The 12,547-nt window shown below is 41.3% G+C and overlaps 1 protein-coding gene and 1 pseudogene across 2 annotated transcripts in view; both read right to left on the bottom strand.

The window, feature by feature from the left end:
• Nucleotides 1-4,631, bottom strand: part of CC2D2A (coiled-coil and C2 domain containing 2A) — a 136,768-nt gene extending 132,137 nt beyond the window's left edge. For both annotated transcript variants that reach the window (XM_041751338.1, XM_041751336.1), the window contains exon 1: nucleotides 4,362-4,631. The gene's annotated coding sequence lies outside the window, so the exon portion shown is untranslated. The remainder of the gene's footprint in view (nucleotides 1-4,361) is intronic.
• Nucleotides 4,632-11,444: 6,813 nt separating this feature from the next.
• On the bottom strand, nucleotides 11,445-11,852 carry LOC121488907 (annotated as a pseudogene).
• Between the last annotated feature and the right edge of the window lie 695 nt (nucleotides 11,853-12,547).

Below are 12,547 nucleotides of genomic sequence, written 5' to 3' on the forward strand. Positions count from 1 at the left end.
TTATTTATTTTAAAGATTTTATTTATTTATTCATGAGAAACACACAGAGAGAGGCAGAGACATAGGCAGAGGGAGAAGCAGACTCCCTGAGGGGAGCCCATTGAGGGACTTGATCTTAGGACCCCAGGACCACGACCTGAGCTGAAGGCAGATGTTCAACCATTGAGCCACCCAGGCGTCCCTGTCTCTTTGCTTTAAATGCCACTTGTCTACTAATACTCCCCACTTACACCCTGGGCCCATACACCTCCCCAGAGCTCCAGACTCAAACGTCTGGATGCTTGATGGATACCTTCACTTGGCATAAGACGCCCCAGATGAGCCACTATGTCATCACCCCCAAATCTGCTTGTCCTACAGTCTTCCTTGTTGCAATAAATATAACTCATTTGTCTTAAGCCAGAAATGTTGGAGTCATTCTTGATTTCTCTCTGACTCTCACATGACACATTACATGCAATTCATGGAAATCCTGCCAGCTTTACCTTCAAATTATATTAAGGATCCAATCTCTAAGCACCTCTAAATACCTCAAGCCACCTCTAAGCACCTCCACTGTCATCACCTTGGTCAGGCACCATTGTCTTTCACCTGGCCTCTTATAAGACCCTCCTAACATCTCTGCTTCCCACCTTGCTCACCTACAGTTTGTTCTTTACATTGAAGAGAGTGAATTGTTTAAAATTCAGTGTGAACATGTCCTTCCTCCACTCAAAAGCCAATGACTTCCTTTTTTTAACCAAGTAAAATCCCAAGCCCTTTCAGGGGGCTACAAGGCTCTACATGATCTGTACTTGAAGCCTCTGGCCTCAGGGCCTTTGCACTTGGCTGTTTGCTTTGCCAATCTTTCCTAAGATAAAAGCACAGCATTCTGTCTCTCTTAATTCCTTCAGGACCCTAGACACCCTTCAGAGAAGTCTTCCCAGAACACTCATAAAACAATGGTAAGCTGCCTCCCTCATCCTCCTGGAACTCCCTAACTACTTTATAATGATTTCTTTTTCCATAGTATTTATCACCACACTCTCTCTGTATATTTATTTGTTATTGTTTGCCCATTTCCATTAGAATAAAAGCTACAAGAGGGCAGGGACATTTGCTCATGGTTTACCACCAGAACAAAGGAGTATGGCACACAACAAACACTCAATAAATGTGTTTCAAATGAATGACTAAATCACAATTTATTGGCTGTGTTTCCCATGGCTACATTCTGGATCCCCTTTAAATTTTCATCATCTTCTCTGGGCTGCCTCAGAAATCAAATGGGAGAATAGGAGGAGAAAGGCCAGGGCTGATGAATCCTAAGCTCCTCCTAATATCCTGGGATCTGAAGCCCAGCTGGGCCCTGTCATTTAAGTAGATCATCTGAGGCGTTCAAGGTTACCCTGACCCTGGTGGGGAATTAGCATATTCAAGGGAAACAAAGCATCTAAAATCTGTTGTCTCCTGGCCTCCTTAGAGGTTCCCAGAAATTCTGGAAGGAAACCGATGACCACAGCTCAGAAAATAAAAGGACCGAGGAGGCCATCCAGTTAGAGAGAGGAGCAGAGAATAGGAACAAAATGCCGAAGGATGAGAAAGCTCTCTTGTGATCAACTCCGGTAATTATGAGCTGGAAAAAAAGAACTGTGATGTATTTTAGGACAGAAAGATTCCTTCTCAATAAATTAAAAAAAAGTTACATAGGAAAGATACAGAAGTAAAAATGAAAAATGGAACAGAGATGATTTTTTTCTCCTCATTCTTTCCTGATCATTACCTTGAATGAGTTTCTCAGGAAGTCAAATGACATCAAAATTTATTTTTTCGTGAGCACAGTTCCTAAGAAAAGATAAATCAATACTGCCTGACTTTAATATGCAGCTTGTCATCGCCAAATGCATTGAGCACTTGTTAATATATTCCTATTGGCAACATCAAAATAAGAGGCACAATTTACTGCAGACTTACTTTATGCTATCTCTGGATGTATGATCCCCCTGACCTTAGAACAGTACTTCCAGCTCGGTTGTACGTGCCTCAGTTTACACGTGAGGTACCAAGGCTTCCTCTGAGGTTGGCTTCTGGCAGGTCACAGGATTTGTCCAAAGTCATGGTCATTAAATGTCACATTCAGAATGTGACCCCATGACTTGGTGATTTCAGTCTTCCCCAGGCTGCTCTATCTCTCTTTCTCACTATTCCTGTTTTTGTGATGATATCAATGACTCACCTATGCTAGTTCACTGTCCTAGAAATTCGTAAAATTGAAAACTTACAGAGTCTTGCTCCATTGAGAAAAGGCTTTGGGGGATCCTTGGGTGGCGCAGAGGTTTAGCGCCTGCCTTTGGCCCAGGGTGCGATCCTGGAGACCCGGGATCGAATCCCACATCGGGCTCCCGGTGCATGGAGCCTGTTTCTCCCTCTGCCTATGTCTTTTCTTCTCTCTCTCTCTGTGTATGACTATCATAAATAAATAAAATTTAAAAAAAAAGAATGTATAGGAAAGGCTTTGGCTACTTCAGGTCAATGATTTATTTGACTTAATGCAGAAATCCAAAGACATTTTTCTAGGAAATACTGATACCTCTATCCAAACAAATGGACTCTGAGGGTCATGAGTAGCTCAGTCATATCCAGAGGACTCTGTGACAACTTCTACAGGATGTAGGGAAAAGAATGAAGGTATATGATACGAGATGCATGTCATCTCAACTTGGGCTGCTTAAAAAATAATATACTATGAGAGTCCTATTCTAAAACAGTGTGAACTTGGGTGTATAGAAATAGTGAGACCTGGGTTCCAATTCTAGTTCTATTTATCAGCTATGTAGTCTCGAGGCCATGCCTTCACCTCTCTGAGATACATTTCTTCTCCTGTAAACTTATGATGATAATTCGTACCTCTAAGAGTGATTACTCTAGAAGAGCTAGGTGATAGAGTGTGTGTGTAAAATGCCTAGCACATTGGTTAAGTGCTATTATTGGTTAAGTGCTCTCGATATTGGTTAAGTGCTATTATTAAGACAAGGTGCTATTAGAGGGGGGAAGTAGAAGAAAGGAGTGAGGACAGAAAAAGAGCTTAGAGGACAGAAGGGAAATCATAAGAAAGACTCTAGGTGATATTCAAATCCCCCATTACCATCTTCGGCTCCCACCCTCCCCACCTTCAACCTCTGAGCTCCCAAACCCAAATTCCTCTCTTTTCCTTCTTCTAGCTAGGTCCAGGGTAGTTTTCATCTCTCTGGTGCTTCTGAAGCACCCCTCACCCCGGGCCCACACACCCATGGGCATTTCCTCTCTGTGTACTGTGCTTAGCTTTTTCTGGCCTAGCCTGTTAGGCTAGGAGCCTGGAAACCTGGCAGGTGCCACACACACCCCTTCTAAATTCCGTATCTACTTCTACAAGGTAATCCAGCCACAGCTTCCCTTTGTATAAAGTTAGTGACATATCGCTTTATAGAATTATTTAATCAGCTTGATATAATACACATTGCCCTAGAAGAGTACATATAAATGCCATACTTGCGCTGCACTCTGTGGTCTATGCCCTGTGCATTTACATGATGAACTAAGGGCTCCCAGGCCCTCCCTGGGAGTAGTCAGCTGTGCTCCAAGCACGTTCGACTCTTTTATAAATATCTGATGGCACTTAGCTCGTTGTACTGTTAGCGTCTGTTCATAGGTCTGTCTTCCGAGTAAACTCTGAGCTTCTGATCTGGTCTAATGCTTTTCTGTACACTCTGAACTCCAGCACATTGCTGGTGCATCGTTCATGCTGGATAAGTGTTGGCGTGAACGGCTCTTTAAATGAGCTCTAGGACATAGGCATAGAGAGATATTTTATTCTGGAGCTGAATTTATTTGCAGAAGAGGTTATATGAAAATCCAATAACAGACATGTATTTCCCATTAGACTTTATTAGCTTTCCATAGTGCCTCTCTGCAACGAAGGCCAACTAGTAGTATAAGTAAAACAGCTAGCAGATTTTCTTGTGGTCTTTTGGAATGGTGATCTTCTTCCCTTTGTCCGTAATGGCTATTTCTCTGCCTAATGCCAAGCAGAATGAGGTGGCAATAGCTAGCTAGCACTTTGCCCTTGAACCAATTTGAACTGGAAGGCTCAGAAATGCAACAGGCAGCAAATGTTTCTGGGACGGAGACTGAAATGCAACAAGATGGCACGAAAAGTCCCAGGAAGGAAGCAGAATGACCATCTGGGAGGAATTCCACCCAGGGGCAGTGATGAGCCAGACTTCCATTTCCTGCAAACCAGACACCAGACAGCCGCTTAAATCAGAGCAGCCCGAGTAATGCTCTAGGGAGTCAATTCCAGAAAGCAAAACCTAAATCACAGTGATGGGAACCCTTACACTTACAATTCATTAAATCCGCTCAGGGTGCCGAGGGGAGCTGAGCTCCAAGGCCGGGTCACTGAAGGCAGGACACCATTGCTGCAGCCCTGCTCCCGGTAAGACAGGATTACCTTAAGGAACTTTACAAAGCACTTTGCAGATTCCGCTTTCTGGGACGAAAGGAAAGTGGAGAGAGAAGAGTCTTACTGTTGAATCTTCTAAAAGAATCCAAAAAGGCTGGATGTTGGGGCGGCTCCCGGGCTGCTCCCTGGGAGGCTGCAGAGCCGTCTGGGAGCAAAAACACCCGCTTAGCAACACGTTCCTAAGGGAGGTCACTCAGTGACTTTTTTTTTTTCTTTTAAAGTGACAGGTCACTTCCAGAGTGGAGCCGGCAGGAAAAAGACAAGAAGGAATGGGCCTGGGGCAGCTGATCAGAAATTAGAGGAAGCTTTTGGAGCCACACCCTCCTTCTTGTCATCAGGGTCACTGGGCATTTCTGGCAAAAGGCAGGCCACTCTCAGAGGGAGGTGGTTTAAAATCGTGAAAGGTCCCCATTACAGGTCTGGCTTATGTGCAGAAAGGTCCTGTGGTAGTGCTGCTGGCCATCAGCGAGTGTGGTGCAGGAGTGTTTTCCAGTTAAATGTGGAGGCTGAATGCTCAGGATTAATCCTTGCTTATTCTTTGAATCCCACTGAAATCGCTGAAAGAGGATATAAATGGTAGGGCTCAAAAAAGCAAAGGTAATGGGAGAAGAAGCAAAGCAGATGGAAGAGTAATGGAATGAAGAGACCAAGGAAACCCACACTCCAGGCTGTGTGTGTGTATGTGTGTGTGTGTGTGTGTGTGTATCTGTGTGGCACGGAGGAAGCAGAGAGGCATAAGAATGTGAAAATGAGCCCATTCATTCTGCAGGATTCCAGAGAAGGCCAGGATTTGGCTCAGTAGTAGTGTGATGGGCTGTATTGTGCCCCTCCAAAAAAAGCTATGCTGGAATCCTAACCCCCAGGACCTCAGAATGTGACCTTATTTGAAGAGAGAAGGGTCTTTACAGAGGCAATCAATTTATAAAGAGGTCATTAGGGTGGCCTAATCCAATCTGACTGTGTCCTTATAAAAAGGGAAGATTTGGAGACAGAGACAGACATGCACATGGGGAAGATGATGTGAAGGCCCAGAGAAAACAGCATCTACAAGCCAAGGAAAGTCTGAAGCCACCAGCATCTGGGAGAGAGGCCTGGAACAGATTCTCCCTCACAGCCCTCAGAGGGAACTAATCCTGCCAATACTTGATTTCTTTTTTCTTTTATATTATATTATATATAATATACTTTATTTCTTAATACCTGATTTCTTACCTCTTGTTTCCACAATCGTGAGACAATACATTTTTCATCATGTATGTGGTCCTTTGTTATGGCCTCCCCAGGAAGTGAATATAGTCAAATATCAAGGCAGGTGGGGCTGAAAATGCAAGAAGATACGAAAGGTTGTATATGGAGGGGCAAGATCCTCAGGAACTTCCCTTACCCCTCACAGCCTGAGAAATATGTCCATCCTCCTTACTCTCCCTTTTTCTCCCTCACCCCCTCAGGAGACTAGAGGCTACATCTCCAAAGAAGTTGAGCCAGAGACACCTTGGTCTCAAGTTCCCAGGTATAGAAGAGGGTGGGTGTGCCTCAGGGCTGAAAACCAGGTAGGAAATGGAGAGGTGCGAAGGGCTCTATCCTCACAGAACTGAAGTAGCCAGATATATACCTTTGCCTCTCCCTGTCCCACCTCTGCCAGCACCTAACTGGAAACATGGAAACTTATTTTCTGGAGAAAGTGAATGGTTACAAAAAACTGAACACAGATGTTGACAGTTTTGGATCTTCCAATGAGAAATTAGCATATTGCCCTTACAGAAAAGCATTATTGAGAAAATGAAAGGAACTCGGGTTAAGAAATTCCACATTCTTTAAAGATTTATTTATTTATTTTAGAAAGAGAGAGAGTGTGTGTGTGTGAAAAGGAGGAAGGGCAGACTGAGAGAGGGGAAACAGACACCCCTGAACACAGAACCCCAGTTGGGCTTGATGTCGGGCTATATCTCATGACTCTAAGCTCATGACCTGAGCTGAAACCAAGAGTTGGACACCCAAATGGCTGAGCCACCCAGGTGCTCCAAGAAATTCCACATGTGTAGTTACAGAAAGAAAGAACCAAGAAAATGAAAAGGGAGAACTTATCAAAGAAATAATATAAGAAAAACTCTCAGAGGTGAAAGAATAAGTCTTTAGATTAAAATAGACTATTGATGTACCTGCATGGCTCAGTTGGTGGAGCATAGGACTCTTGATCTCAGGTCTTGATCTCAGGGTCATGAGTTTAAGCCACATTATTGGGCATGGAGCCTACCTGAAAGAAATAAAAAATAAAATAAAATAGACTATTTATTGACTAGTGCTGATACAACACCAAAACTAGTCTCAGTTTGTATTTTGCTTGTGGTGGAAAAAATATTCTCCAGAGAATTCATAACCATTGGCTTACACCATGTTGTCTGTCCTATTTATGCTACCTGTACTGTTTAGGAATTCCCTAAGTGACACATTTTCAAAGGTGGTCTCAGGTTACTGAATCCCTGTGAGGGTGCTGGGCAAGAGCACATATAAAACTTTTCTGGAAAGGGAGACAGAACATGAGAGACTCCTAACTCTGGGAAACGAACTAGGGGTGGTGGAAGGGGTGGTGGAAGGGGAGGTGGGCGGGGGACGGGGTGACTGGGTGATGGGCACTGAGGCGGGCACTTGATGCGATGAGCACTGGGTGTTATTCTATATGTTGGCAAATTGAACACCAATAAAAAATAAATTTATAAAAAAAACACCAACCTTTTCTGGAGGATTATACTTTTGAGTAATTAGTTCAGGACAGCCATGGATAAACCTTGCTAAAGATGAGCTCACAATCCAAAATTAGGCAACACAGCAGGAAATAATCAGGAGTCCATAGACAACCAGAGGGCATGATTAGATATGAAAGAACTTCTGATAATACAATAATCAGATGGAGAATATTAAAAAACAAGGATCATTAAAGAACTTAAAGGAAGGCTTTGAAAAAATGAAAGAAGAATAAGATACTACCAGATGAGGCAAATGTGAAAAAGAATCAGCTAGAGCTTTTAGAAGTGATTAATAAAGTCATGACTTTTAAAAAAGATTTTTATTTATTTGTTTGAGAGAGAGAGAGAGAGAGAGAGAGCAGGAAGAGGAGCAGAGGGGGAGGCAGAAGGAGGGGGAAAGAATCTCCAGCAGATTCTACACTGAGTATGGAGCCTAACTTGGGGCTTGATCTCACTACCCTGAAACCATGACCTGAGCCGAAACCAAGAATCAGATCCTTAACCAAATGAGCCACCCAGGCACCCCAGTCATGATTTTTCTTTTTCACAACAAAAGATGAGTCAAATTTCCTGTGACACAGCTGGAAAGAGAATTACTGATGTGAAAGAGAGATTTAGAAAGTTAAAATGTGGTATGAAAGAGGGAAAATAGAGTGGTTGGGGGACATGGAGGAGCACTGAGGAGGCCCATGTCATGTCTGGTGACCCCCAAGAAGAGGGTAGGGAGGATGGAGGTGAGTGGTGGATCTGAAATGAGGGACCTTGGTCAATTTCCTTAACTTTCCTAGGTTTCAGTTTCCTCATTTATAAAATGAAGTTAATAGTAGTAACTTCTCCAGAAGGTTGATATGAGAATTATTAAGTTAAGATTTGTCAAGTCCTGGCATACAGTAAATGCTGTAAATCTTATTAAGTGTAAAAAAGAAATGTGAATTTTGTTGTCTTAGTTAGCTCAGACTGTTTTGACATAATACCATAGGCTGGGTAGCTAAAACAATAGAGATTTATTTTCTCACAATCTGTAGGCTGGGAAGCCCAAGATCATAGTGCCAATGCATTAATTTCCAGTGAGAACTCTCTTCTTGGCTTATAGATGGATGCCTTCTTGTTGTGTCTTCACATGGTCTTTCCATGGTGCTTTCAGTTGGAGACAGAGAGAACTCTCTTCCTCTTCCTCTTCTTCTTTTTTTTTTGTGAAGATTTTATTTATTTATTTGAGAGAGAGAGACAGAGATGCTGACAGAGAGTACAAGTGGGGAGGGGCAGAAGGAGAGGGAGAAGCAGACTCCCTACTGAGTAGGGAGCCTACTATGGGGCTCAATCCCAGGACCCCAGGATCATGACCTGAGCTGAAGGTAGATGCTTAACTGTCTGAGCTACCCAGGCACCCCATCTTCCTCTTCCTGCAAGGCCACTGATCCTATTGGATTAGTACTCCACTCATCTGACCCCGTTTAACCATAATGAGCTCGTCAAATCCCTATCTCCAAATACAGTCATATTGAGGCTTAGGGCATCTACATGTGAGTTTTGGTGGGATATAGTTCAATCTATAGCAGATGTTTATTGTACAAGATCATCTATTTGATGCAATCAACTGTCACAAGAGATAGGCTCTGTTCACCACACTTGTGCTAATTAACTTTCTGATTATGACTTCTCTGATATTTTAATATTTAACTGAACTAAATCATAAGAGTTATAATGTCAGAATTTTCTGAAATTATTAAAAATCATAATTCAAAAACATCATTTTTTTTTACAAAATTTCTTATGCAAGCAAAATAAATGAATCTAGCAGATTTATCTTGAATCAAAATGCAAAAATCTCATTCTTTTAGGTTAAGTGTTCTGAGCTGGCTAGAGCTTTTAATCAAGAACAAATGTTGAATCACATCATAAGCTTTTATTCTTGCATTTTTGAGGTAATCAAATATGATTTCTTCTTTCATCTTTTAATGTGGTGAATTACATTAACAGGCTTTTTTAATGTCAAACTTTTCTTGCATTTCTGGGATACACTAAACTTGGTCAAGATAATATAAAAAATAATTCTTTTTTTAATAAAGATTTTATTTATTTGTTCATGAGAGAGACAGAGAGAGAAGCAGAGACATAGGCAGAGGGAGAAACAGGCTCCATGTAAGGAGCCCGACGTGGGACTCAATCCCGGGTCTCCTGGATCACACCCTGGGCTGAAGGCGGCGCTTGCTGAGCCACCCAGGCTGCCCAAAAAAATAATTCTTGAATTTAGTTACCAATATTTGGTATTGATTATTTTTTGCCTTTGTGTTCATCAGTGAAATTGGACTATTATTTTTTTCCTTTCTTGTATTGTCCTTGTTTTGTTTTAGTGTAAGGGATATATATATTTTTTGTTGTTTAAGATTTTATTTATTTATTCATGAAAGAGACAGAGAGAGGCAGGGACATAGGCAGAGAGAGAAGCAAGCTCCTTGCAGGGAGCCTGATGTGGGATTCGATCCTGGAACTCCGGGATCACGCCTTGAGCTGAAGGCAGACATGCTCAATCGCTGAGCCACCCAGGCATCCCAGTGTAAGGGATATTTGAATCTCAAACAAAGAAGACTATCCCTCTCCCTTTCTCTCCTCCTGCCTTTCTGTCTTTGTCTTTGTATCTGTTTCTCTTTCACACACACACACACACACACACACACACGCGTGCACACACGATCTGTTCTATAAACTTGTCTGTAAAACTGGATCTGGAGACTTTTTTGTTGTGTTAAAATACATATAACATAAAATTTATCATTTTAATCATTTTATCCTATTATATTCAGTTATACTTCACATATAAAATTACATTAGTTTTAGGTATACAACATAATGGTTTGATATTTTTATATATTGCAAAATGATCACCACAATAAATCCAGTTAACAATCATCACCTCACAGTGTTACAATTTTTTCTTGCAATGAAAACTTAACTTTTAAGATCTACTCTCTTAATAACTTTCAAATATATATATATAGCCATTCAAATATATACATATATATAACTTTCAAATATATATATATTTAGCTATTTTTAAGTGTACGATTTGGAGGCATTAGTTATATTCACAGCATTGTGCAATTATCACCACTATCTCTTTCCAAAACTTTTTCATAACCCCAGAATAGAAACTCTGTACCCATTAAACAATAACTCTATTTTTCTCCCTCTGGTGACCTAATCCTGCCCTTGGCAACCTCCAATTCCACTCTCTGTTGTTATAAATTTGCTTATTCTAGTTATTTCATATAAATGGAATCACACAACCATTTTCCTTTTGTGTTTGTCTTAATTCACTTAGCGTAATGTTTTCAAGGTTTATTCATGTTGTAGCAGGTGTCAGTATGTCATTTCTTTTTTAAAGCTAAATAATAGTCCATTATATAGATACACCATATTTAACTTAGGCATTCATCTGCTGATAGACACTTGGGTTGTTTCCACTACTGGTCAGTGTGCATAATGTTGCAATGAAGAGTCACATACAAATGTCTGTCTGAGTCCCTATTTTTGTTTGTTTGTTTGTTTATTTATTTTAGTGGGGGCGGGGAAAGAGTGAACAAGAGAGAGCACAAGCTGGTGGGGAGAGGTAGAGAGAGAAGCAGGCTCCCCACTGAGCAGGGAGCCCAATGTGGGGCTCAATCCCAGGGTCCTGGGATCATGACCTGAGCTGAAGGTAGGCACTTAACCGACTGAACCACCCAGGTGCCCCTAAGTCCCTGTTTTGAATTCCTTTAGGTACATACCTAGGAGTGGATCATTGGGTTATATGGTAATTCTTTGTTTACCTTTTTAAGGAACTGCTACTCTTTTCCATAGTAGCTGAGCCATTTTATTTTCCACCAGTCACATGCAAGGGCTCTAATTTTTGCAAATTCTTGCCAATATTTGTTATTTTCCACTTTTTTGATAGTCATTCCAGTAGATATGAAGCGGTATCACACTGTGGTTTTAATTTGCATTTCCCTATGAGTAGTACCATTGAGCTCTGTAATTCACTGAATTTATTGGCTCATTGTATATCTTCTTCAGAAAATAATGTATTTGTGGAGGGTAGAGGGGTGGTTGTAGCTCAATTTGTGATCAATGATTCTATTTCCTTGATGCTTATAAGCCCATTTGGGTTTTAAATTTCTCCCTTTTTTTGGTAGTTTTATGGTTTTATTAATACAAATATGACATGCACATAAGCTGTCTGTCTATTCATTTTCTTCACTACACAGTCTGGCTTTGGGATTGGGGACTCTGATGGCCAGCTGGGCTGCTCTTTCCACAATGGCTTTGTGGTTCTTGGAGGAGACATTGTGAGCAATCTCTGCACAGTAAGATTTGTTGCACATCAGCAGCACTTCAAGCTCCTTGACGTTGTGGACTAGGAACTTCTGGAAGCCGCTGGGCAGCATGTGCTTTGTTTTCTTGTTGCTCCCCTAACCAATGTTGGGCATCAAGATCTGGCCCTTGAATCTTCTGCATACTCTATTGTCAATGCCTCTGGGTTTCTGCCAGGTGTGCTTAATTTTGACATATCGGTCTGACTGGTGCCGGATGAACTTCTTGGTCCTCTTTTTAATGACCTTGGGCTTCACCAGAGGTCTGAGGGTAGCCATGATGCCCAGCAATAGATGGCTGCCACCTCCGCAGGCAGCGCCGAGGAAAAGAGCTAAATTTCTCCTTCTTTCAGTTTTAGTATTGTATATTTTTAGGAAATTGTTCTTTTCTTTGTTTTGAAATTAATTAGCATAAGGATTTTCAAAATATTCTTTATTATTTTTAAGCCCTACCATAAAGTAGTTATATTATTTTAAAAATTATTTCAAATAATAAAAATTTGTGCTCTGTGTTCGTATGCTTTTGTGGTTGTTTTAAAACAAAACCTCCAAGTTCTTTGCATTCCTCCCATTGAGAATTGGAGTTTGTTTTCCTTCCCCTTGTATCTGAGTGTACTTATAATCTCATTGACAGTTGGGTATTGTGCAAGTGATGCTGACTTGCTGGCTAATTTCTGAGGCTGAGTCACAAAATATGATGTGGTTTCTATGTTGTTTGCTAGAACTTTTATGCTTAGAGTCCTGAGATGCTATATAAGTTTGACTATTCTGAAGCCACCACACTGTGAAGGATCTAGCCAGCATGGAAAGAGCAGGTGCACACACTCTGTTTGGCAGTTCTAGTCTTTGAGTCATCCTGGCCAAGGTCTCAGACATGTGTGTTAGAAGTCTTTGGATATTTCCAGCCCCTAATTATTGAGTCATTTCTAGGGTTTGACTTTTGTTAATGGAGGCATCAGATATTGTGGAGTAGA

The sequence above is a fragment of the Vulpes lagopus genome, chromosome 4, assembly GCF_018345385.1.
Source record: "Vulpes lagopus strain Blue_001 chromosome 4, ASM1834538v1, whole genome shotgun sequence".
In the NCBI taxonomy this organism is placed as follows: Eukaryota; Metazoa; Chordata; class Mammalia; order Carnivora; family Canidae; genus Vulpes; species Vulpes lagopus.